General features: G+C 41.6%; 1 long non-coding RNA gene across 1 annotated transcript; it reads right to left on the reverse strand.

Moving 5' to 3' along the window:
• Positions 1 to 887: 887 nt before the first annotated feature.
• Positions 888 to 6,932, reverse strand: LOC142584600 (uncharacterized). The gene is made up of 2 exons (XR_012828822.1): positions 5,323 to 6,932; positions 888 to 1,204 (listed from the first exon to the last, which is right to left on the reverse strand). It is a non-coding gene; the product is annotated as an uncharacterized LOC142584600 (long non-coding RNA).
• Between the last annotated feature and the right edge of the window lie 2,196 nt (positions 6,933 to 9,128).

Consider the following 9,128-nt stretch of genomic DNA (forward strand, 5'->3'; position numbering starts at 1 on the left):
ACCTTGTCAGCGGTACATGCAGGATGATTTGCATTGGCCAGAGACTTTTGAGTGGGACTTCGGTATCAATGGAGGTATAATGTGTGTGTGCATGCTTCAGTACAAGGGAGATTGGAGGCAGCATCAAGACAACCTATAGGCACTGCGTGAAAAATCTTGAAAGCTATGCTATTTGCTAATGCCCTTCTGCCCTCTGCACTTGATAGAATACTTTCCAGGTTTAATTTCAATCAGAAAAGAAATTTAGTATTTTCTGATGCTACCTTGACATGCAAACAAGTTTTTGTCATGTAGGAGGAGGGGTTAGGTTAAACTACAACACAATTTATCTATAAGTTTTTCAGCGTCCTATATCATGTGTGGTACACTTTCTTTAATTTGGCTTGCTGACCTGGCAGTCGCAGTCTTGGGCCAGGGATGACTGGATGGGAGAAGACAATGAGGTGTACTGTTCATTGTTTAATAGGCGCTTGTGTACTATAACATGTAAAAATAAAAAAAACGAGTGATATTTTTATGCTTTAAGCATTTTGCAGAGTGAAGTAAAGTTATAACGATTTTTTTTTTCTCTAAGAGATGAGAGAAGATGGTGTTGCTTGCTCATGATGTTGCTGGGATACCCTAGTACCTAGCTCATAACTCTTTAGTGAAGTGAAGATCACCAGGTAGAAACCACATCAATTTGTAAGAGTTATGAATCTTCAGCATGAAAGTAAATTAGTGCTTTATTTTATTGGATACGTTCCCCTTTGGGAAAGTTCTGTGAACAAAATGAAAATTTGCAAAAGGAACAAATAAGAATTTGGAACAAGCATGCTATCAACACAACTAATGCAAAAGCAGAATTTAGTCACACTACATACCAATAAGGACAGTGTAGGTGTGAGAACGTTGCTGATACTTTACTTTTCCACCTATGACAAAGGAAAAAGTATACTCCAGTAATTCAAATGAGAACACAATTCTTGTTACACCAGGTGTGGCGAGCCCGGGAGACAGCAAGAGCCGCAGGAGTCCTGGACTAAGGGCGCCTCCCACACAAGCAGAAAGACACCTGCTTTTCCTTTCTTTCTTTTAATAAATGTTTTTCCTTCTCCTCCTCTTCCTTATAATGTTCTTTAATACAATGGTTTACCTGACTTGGAGGCAGTTTTATCTTGGGACCTCCTATCTGAATACATGGGAACAGAGAAATAGTTTTTCTCTGAAGCCAGCAGCAGAATTCAATGAGGTTGGTTACATGTAAAAAAAAGGAAGCTGAAATGTAGCGACTGTTTTAGGGGGCAATTTTTTGTGGCAGGAAATTTTGAAAATTGTGAAATTAAAAAGACTTCCGTATGAAGTTTACAACTTGATACAAAAGCTATGAAATTGTAAACTTTGTGCTTATATTTGTAAGCTTACTGACTCTCAGCAATTTTTCCTAAATATTCAAGGTCCTAAATCAAAATTATGCAGCCTAGAATGACTAAAATTTAACTTTTTCTCTCAAATGCAACAAATTTCATTGAAATTATTCCAGTAGTCTCAAAAGCATTTCTGCATTTTACATGTATTTGAATGAAGAGATTAGAGTTGGCACTGAACTAAAGCATCCTCCTCAAGGTAAGCACATCATTTCTGGCCGTAAGGCCAGTTATCAGTCGACACTCTACACAATAAAAGAGAATTGCCTTTTTTTACACTTTTCCAGCAATTCCAACTTAGTAGCATGCTTAACTGAATGCAGCTAGGAAGAAGGAAATTTGACAATTTTTAGTTTATGTGCAGAATTAATGCATTTGTATGTCACTGAATTTTGGCCTTCATGAGCATTCATATCCTTGAATTTTCTTTCAATGTTGAATCGAACATTTTGTACAATACCTGAAGCAGCCATCAGGCCACCAAGCAACGTAAGGGCAAATAAGAGCTTCATGTGGAAGCACTTAAAAGGTCTGCTCAATTCACTTGCACAAATGTGAACCAGTTAACGGAGGTTCACGAGAAGTTCAGAAATTGTGCAGCTTGTTTCTGCGGTGCAGGCACAGCGCAACACTCGAAACAAATGCCAAGGTGCAGATGCGGTGCAGGCGTTATGTTATGCCCGATTAATGTGCACAGAGTGCGTACATTTGAAAGATTGTGAACTACAAGAATTATCAGCTTGTGGGCCTAACTACAAACCACACTTGTAGACACATCAGACGTGTGTAAGCGGGCTTTTAATGGTGCTTGCACCCATGTGCTGGATTGTCTGCTGCACTGCTGCGTCGCACCTGTACGCCTGCACCAAGTTGGCACCGACAGCGGAGGAGGTGCAGCAAAATCATGAACCAGCCCTGCACCTTTTGAAACGAACGGAGTGGTTCAGCGGGTGCCATTGCTGCACCACTGGAACGAATGGCAGGGTGCAACACCTCGTGAACTGGTTCAGGCGGTGCAGGCGAATTGAACGCACCTAAAGTAAAGCACATTCAGGGGTGCTATAGCATAAAATGATTTCAAACTGTTTTGATTCCAATCTCCTGACGTCAAATTTATGTAACCACCGGCGCAAGCATCGGGCAGTGACTTGCAGCGTGGTCTGAACAACCCAACCAAACACTCTCCTCGTTTATAGGAGGTCACCTTTGTTCACTTCCAAAACCAATAACATTGCCTACACTCAGCGGTTTTTCTTATCTAATTGGCTGACAAGAGGCGAGGAGTACGGTCTAGTGGAGAGGGTTTCGATGGGGCCGAGCCAGCACAGTGAAAATAGATAACCGCATGAAGAGGGTGGTGCTGGCTTCTCCGAATGGTCCGCTTCACCTTATTTAGCTTGCGGTGGCTGGTCGAAAATCGCGGCGGCTTGCAACAGAAGGATAAGAATGCCGCTAAAACGAATCCTCAGCAAGGAAGAGTTGGCAGAGCGATGCTGTATACATGCCGCAAGGGCTCGATAACGTTTTACTGCCGTGCAAAAAAGTTTATAATGTGCAAATAAATACATGCTGACCGGCAGGTGTGAGTAGCGAGGGCCTGAGCGATCGGCGGGCAGCCATCTTCTATTCCTTTCAGAACGGGGCAGTCTCTGGCTATTCAGAAAAATTTTCAGTTTTGTTCAACATATTAATGCATTTTTTTTTCACGTACACGTCACTTTGATGCAGTCAGTTTTTGTGGTTTTGTGAGGTCGCGTGACAGACAGGCGAGGTGGGTGTTACCCAAAAACATTGAACCAATAGCAGAGGGCCAATGGTGAAAAGGCGTTGAATCAGGAATACTTATTTTTCTTTTGTGCAGTTTAATCATTCATAATCAGTGTGTACATGTATAGCAGATGGAGAGCCATCACGGTTTTCGTGACGTCACGTGACAGACGGGTGAAGTTTGGAGTGGCCTGAAAAAGTTTTGACCAATCGTGGTGGGCTGATTGCAGAATTGGAATAGAAAAGTTTGGAATCATTTTATGTTATAGCACCCCAGGATTCTACAGGGGGCCATAGAATGCAGGCTTCCATGCAAAGATGGCCAACCTCACAAGGTTCACACGGCTGACGTAATGAAGTCAACCTAAGCTGATCTCAACCTCCCTAAGTGATGCGACATTGGTTGGCTGTTAAAATTTTTTAGCTATGGCAGTGGCAACCTCATGGACAAATTTGAGGTTGACTGAGGTCGAATGCTCGGTGAGGTTATATTTCACAGCAGCTGATGTGCACATTTCCACCTCATGAATAAATATGTGGAAAGTTTTATGATTTTACTGATATGAAGGGGTAAATATTTATGATAATAATACAATAGCCCCCAGGCAGGAATCTGGAAGTAGGCCTCACCCCAAGCCACCTGAGGCTTTGTTTTCAATTTGTATAGACAGCTCTCGTCACATATGAACCATAGGTGTACATTTCTTTTGCTTTACTTCAGATGTGTGAAACCACCGCAGTTGGATATCTTACATCAACCTGTATCCTCTGACCTTACTTTTAAAAGACAGTGAGTCACATGCCAAACTTCTTCCTCGTCTGCTCTGAACTAACAAATGACAGTTGTTGCCTCTCATTCAGTGTTGGCCAAAGACACCTAGCCAGAATCTTGGTACTGAATAATGAAACTACGCAAGACAAACATTCTTTTTTCTGGTATGTTGCCTGTAGGCAACAATTGTCAATAAAGGGTTAATGAGAAATAAATTAAAAACTGAAATACAGTAGAACCTCATTGATACGATCTTCACAGGAACTGGAAAATAAAGTGTACCATAGGAAAATCATATCATCCAACATATTATCCAACCAAATCGGATTTTCAAGAAAAAAAAAACATTTCGAAAAACGTATTAAGCAGAATCGTATCGAGGTTCCACTGTATAAAAAAACGACAGTGAAATTGGCTGTAGAAAAGTCAGTACTACTAATTAGTAATTGCGCTCTGAAGCTTGTCACAATTTTTTCTAGAGTTTAGAAGTCTAGGACCTTGATTTAACGCAAGAAATGAATAGTCAAAAATATCATGTAAGTACCCCTTTAAAGTTCAACATCTTGAGACGTATTTCTGCACATTGAGATGTAATATTTACCAAAGCCATAAGACTCTTAACAAAGCATGTTTCATAGTCTTGCAGGCAAACCGAACATTTACAGTGGTGCACCTTCAAATGGTGCAGTCAATTCTATGGACCTAATGCTTGCATCTTGCACACCTGCTCAAGCCAGAGGCAGGAAATTAGGAAAACCTCCAAAACACTTCAATTATCTCTTTCTGAAAGAGAGAAGTATGTTTTATCTAGCAATTCTTGACATAGCCAGACTAGTCTAAAGGTAAATTGACAACTATGTTCCTCACGAAGGCCTGATTCACACAGGTGTTATCGGCCCCATCACGGTACATGCGTCTGTCAGGACAGAGCATTTCCTTGCCGATTTCTCTCCAGAAACAAGACGCTATCGACATTTGCTGATGCTCTAAACATCATCAGTATCCTGTGTTAGAGGAGAAAATGGTGTGAAAACCCCCTATTTTCACAGATACAGGTTCCGTAACATTTGGTGCCGAGACATGACAGGATGGGTCAAATATGTGAACCAAAATTAACTTACAATGGCACTTGAACATAAGATAAGTTAGAGAAACATTGCTGTAAACAGATGGCAACACAGGTGAAAAGTTTTAGATAATGATGCCAAAGGACAGACACCATTGCTTGTAATGCTTCAATAGAAGCACAAGGTGAGATTTTCAAGATCATAAGCTGGAATCTAAACCATGCAAGGCAAGCAAAGCCCACCTGCCAACTGTGTTCACAGCAGCCTACACATATTGTCAACCCACGTGACGTTTCTGTGGCCAACATACCATGGCGGTTGTGCCAGGATGACTGTGGATGCAGATGGCAACGTAGCCAAAGCATTCTCGCCTTGAGCTAGCATTGCAGATGCAGCCAAGGAGCACCTGCTGCATAAATCAGTCTTGCGTCTGGAAGCGTCCGCAACCGCCATGAAAGTGTTACAGAGGAAAAGAGATGCACCAAATATATTTACTGAATATTTACAAAAACTGTAGCAGCTGACAAGATAGTAGTTAGCACGCAAAATCCAAAAGTGTTCCCTTTTTCATCAGCCTTTTAAAATATGCTCTCTAGATCACTAGACTTTATCTAAAGCAGGAACAATAGATCGATCCTCTTCAAAAAAAGACAATACAGCACTGACATGGGTACTCGCATGAACGAGCCCACTTCATGTGTCGAGACCACTCGAATCTGTTTTAAACACAGGCCTATTTCCAAAGCTCCAACTGCAGTGCACTTGCTTTTATGAGATATGTAAATTAATTTGGGCTAGTTGATGGGTCTTAAACGAATGCACAAATATAGATGGAAGTGACAATGTGGACAGAACCGTCTTCCAACTGTTTCTATTAGAGCATAACCTCCCTATAGCAAAGCAACATATAGGGAACTGACAGTTACAGTGAAAAAGTGCCAGTCCTGATTACACTCCGTTAGGCATTCACATATTTTTCAATGATATCCCATTCATACACTGCGTGCACAAGAGACTATTTAAATATGACAAGCCTTTGGTGTAACTTAGAATGATCAGGGGTTCCCTGCAGTGCGATTAGGTGACAAGTTTGGTTCAGTACATATTGATTGGTTTCATTGCATGGTATTTATATAATTGTTACTTTTACAAAATTTTTCGCCTACTGCCCAATGCGAAATTTGAGTGCAGCTCTATACAGGTTTCCATTTCGCAATATATTGGCTAGCATGGACAATCTATCTCGTGTGGCACTTCGCAAACAAAGCGAAGTGTGGCGCGACTGCGTTGCTAATTGGAAGACCACGAGAGCAGCACATGGGTGATGCGTGGGCGCAATTCACAGCAGCTGCCGCAGACAGACCTCTGCTCATGCAGTGCTTTGTTTCCTTACAGATGATGCGCACTAGTGTGGTATAAAGGCTTCCAAGATTTTCCTTCCTAGGAAACATCTAATGAAGCAATAGCTCCTAAGAAGGCCACTATCCAAGATAATCAAGAAAGGAATAGAGAAAAATGTCACAGAAAATCACATCAAACTAGGTCAGAGCATCAAAAATTGACCAACATTCTAGGCCTTGCCCTTGGAAAAAGTCTTGCAGCAAGGTTAATTGAGCACAAATTATATGCAGGTATTCTATGGAGTGATGTCAAAGCTCAAACACTGAGCTCTGCTCTTCTGCAGGACCTTGGTGATGCACATTTTAAATACCATTCTTCTGGCTACTATGGTTTCCAGGAAAATTGGTCATCCTTAAGAGGACAGGACACCACCATAGTACATTTTCAGGCATATTACTTGCGCTAGCAGGCAAAACAATTAAGGTATACTGACAATGAACATTTGCGGCAGGACACAATAGCAATGACAGTATTTGGCAGGATGTTTAGACAACAGACTAAAAAGAGTGGACTGGAGGTGAAAGCAATTCTTTTGGTGAAGTATTTAGCTCGGCTTTAAACAGTGCATTGCTTGCATATAGGGTAACATACTTGTCATGTGCAAGTTTGTAACAGTGTACTTATGATGGAAAATTCTGATCAAAACCACACAGTGGCATGGTGAGGCAAGTGGACAACACAGTGGTTTTAAAGCATTGTTTCATGCTGAGTACTAAGTAGCAAGTTCGGTATTCCCACACAGCAGCCAGGTTAATGAGATCAAAAATGAGAATAAAATGTCAAACCAAGTGACAAAGCATGAAGCAAGACCTATAAAGTTTCAAAGTTCTTTGACTCGTGTGTGCACCTTGTTGGCAAATGTGTGAACTTTCGACGCAGAAAAAATGTTGTCATAGGAAACAACTTGTCAAAGATAATCACTTGTTTATCAACAAAGCGAGATTTTATCACACAAGAGTTCAAAAATCGCTGCTTAAAAAATTAGAAACACCAGTAATTTTGACCTTCTCTTACATTGAACACCCTGTGATTAAACTGTCTATGGCATCTCTAGCATGTCGTGCGGACCAACACCTAGGCAAGAGACAATGCCAGCAACTGCTGCAGAATAGGCAAAAGCAGAGAAAACAGTAATGGCACGAAACAGGCTGTAGCATTACAAAAAGAAAATGCACAAGTTTGATGACAAATGATAAAAAAAATACAATTCAGAGCCCTTCCACTATGTGAAGATGGAAGACCAGCTGAGGCTGTACTTGTTGACAAGTATATTGAGTTATATATGGTTAATTGCTATATTGATTAAATAAAGAAACATACACACAACTTCGTTATCTTTGATTTTCTATTTACTTTGTCACCATGGTAACCATTGCTTTGTGGTCACTGTGATATACTGCAATTGGTCGCCGATGCTTTCGTGCCCACTCCCGCTTCTGTTTGCAAAGGTGATCCTCACGGGCACGCTGTTCTTCATCGGTCACAGAGCAGCTAGCCGACATTACGGATCTGCAGACAAGGCGGGTCTGGCTATAGCAACTGCCCGTTGCCTTCACGCTGTTGCTCATACCGGTGCTCTTAACATGCACATTGTTGTTCTTCAGTACGAACTAGATGCGTCCTGGCCATAGCAGGACCAAAGTAAAACTGCTGATAACGTCGCTAGAGCGATGTCGACTTCACAAGAAAACGAGGCACAGACATTGGTGGGTACACAATGACGTTTTATTATTCTGCCATGCACTCCGGAGCCACTGAGCACTGCTGGCGCACAGCAGGCTACTGTGGATTCAATTTTGTCAACGCAACTTTTTTCTACACACCCTGTCGATGTATGCACTATTGGTCATGGTCAGAACCTAGCCATATACAGCTTCTCTGTAAAAATAGCAGGGCAAACAGAAGCAGACACGTTCAATGCATCACAAAGGAATGCAGCAGGCAAAAAGATGCGGTTTCTGCAGCACAAGCCATGACCTTGTACAGCTTGTGGCAAAAAAATGCAGCACAAGCAGATAGCTCAATCACTTCGCAGTTGTTCTAGCCTTGTGAACTGGAGCAACTGGCTTTCCTGTCCAGGAAGCATGGGCAACGACACTGCACACATGTTGGTAATATCAAGCTTTGATGCAGACATAGTAACGTGTGGTGAGGAATTGAGTAATCTTTGTTTTTACTTCTGCATGAATTTTGTGGAAGTGCTGGAGGGTCAAGGTTTTATACAGCTATTAATTTATGTATGTGGTCTAATAAACCATTGCAAAGTGAATGTGTGGCATCAGCAACAGATAGCCAGGCACTATCACAAAAAGAAGCAAAATAATGCTAGGTTGTCGAAAGTTGCAGGTTCTAGAGGAGAGATAGAAAAGGACAAGACTGCATCAATCAATTGGACATGACTGAAGGCATGCACGGTATGTTGAGCAAGAAGCGGACAGAAAGAGTACAAGGAAACGCATGAAGGAGAACAGTCTGACAGTGTGTGAAAGCAGGAGCATCACATTAAAAAAAATTGGAAGAAAGTAGCAAATGAACGGGGGATCAGATGCCAAGGAGCAAGCATTTTATGCTAGAAATGTTATTGCTGTTGTGCCTTAGCCCTGGTGCTGCAAATGGAAGGTGGAAGAAACAAGTACAGTACAAGTTGAGAAAGCATTGTGGCAAGAGTGAGTGGCATTAGATCGGTGCCTCATCAAAATGATAGAATTTGCTGTG

Source organism: Dermacentor variabilis, chromosome 6, assembly GCF_050947875.1.
Source record: "Dermacentor variabilis isolate Ectoservices chromosome 6, ASM5094787v1, whole genome shotgun sequence".
Classification (NCBI taxonomy): domain Eukaryota; kingdom Metazoa; phylum Arthropoda; class Arachnida; order Ixodida; family Ixodidae; genus Dermacentor; species Dermacentor variabilis.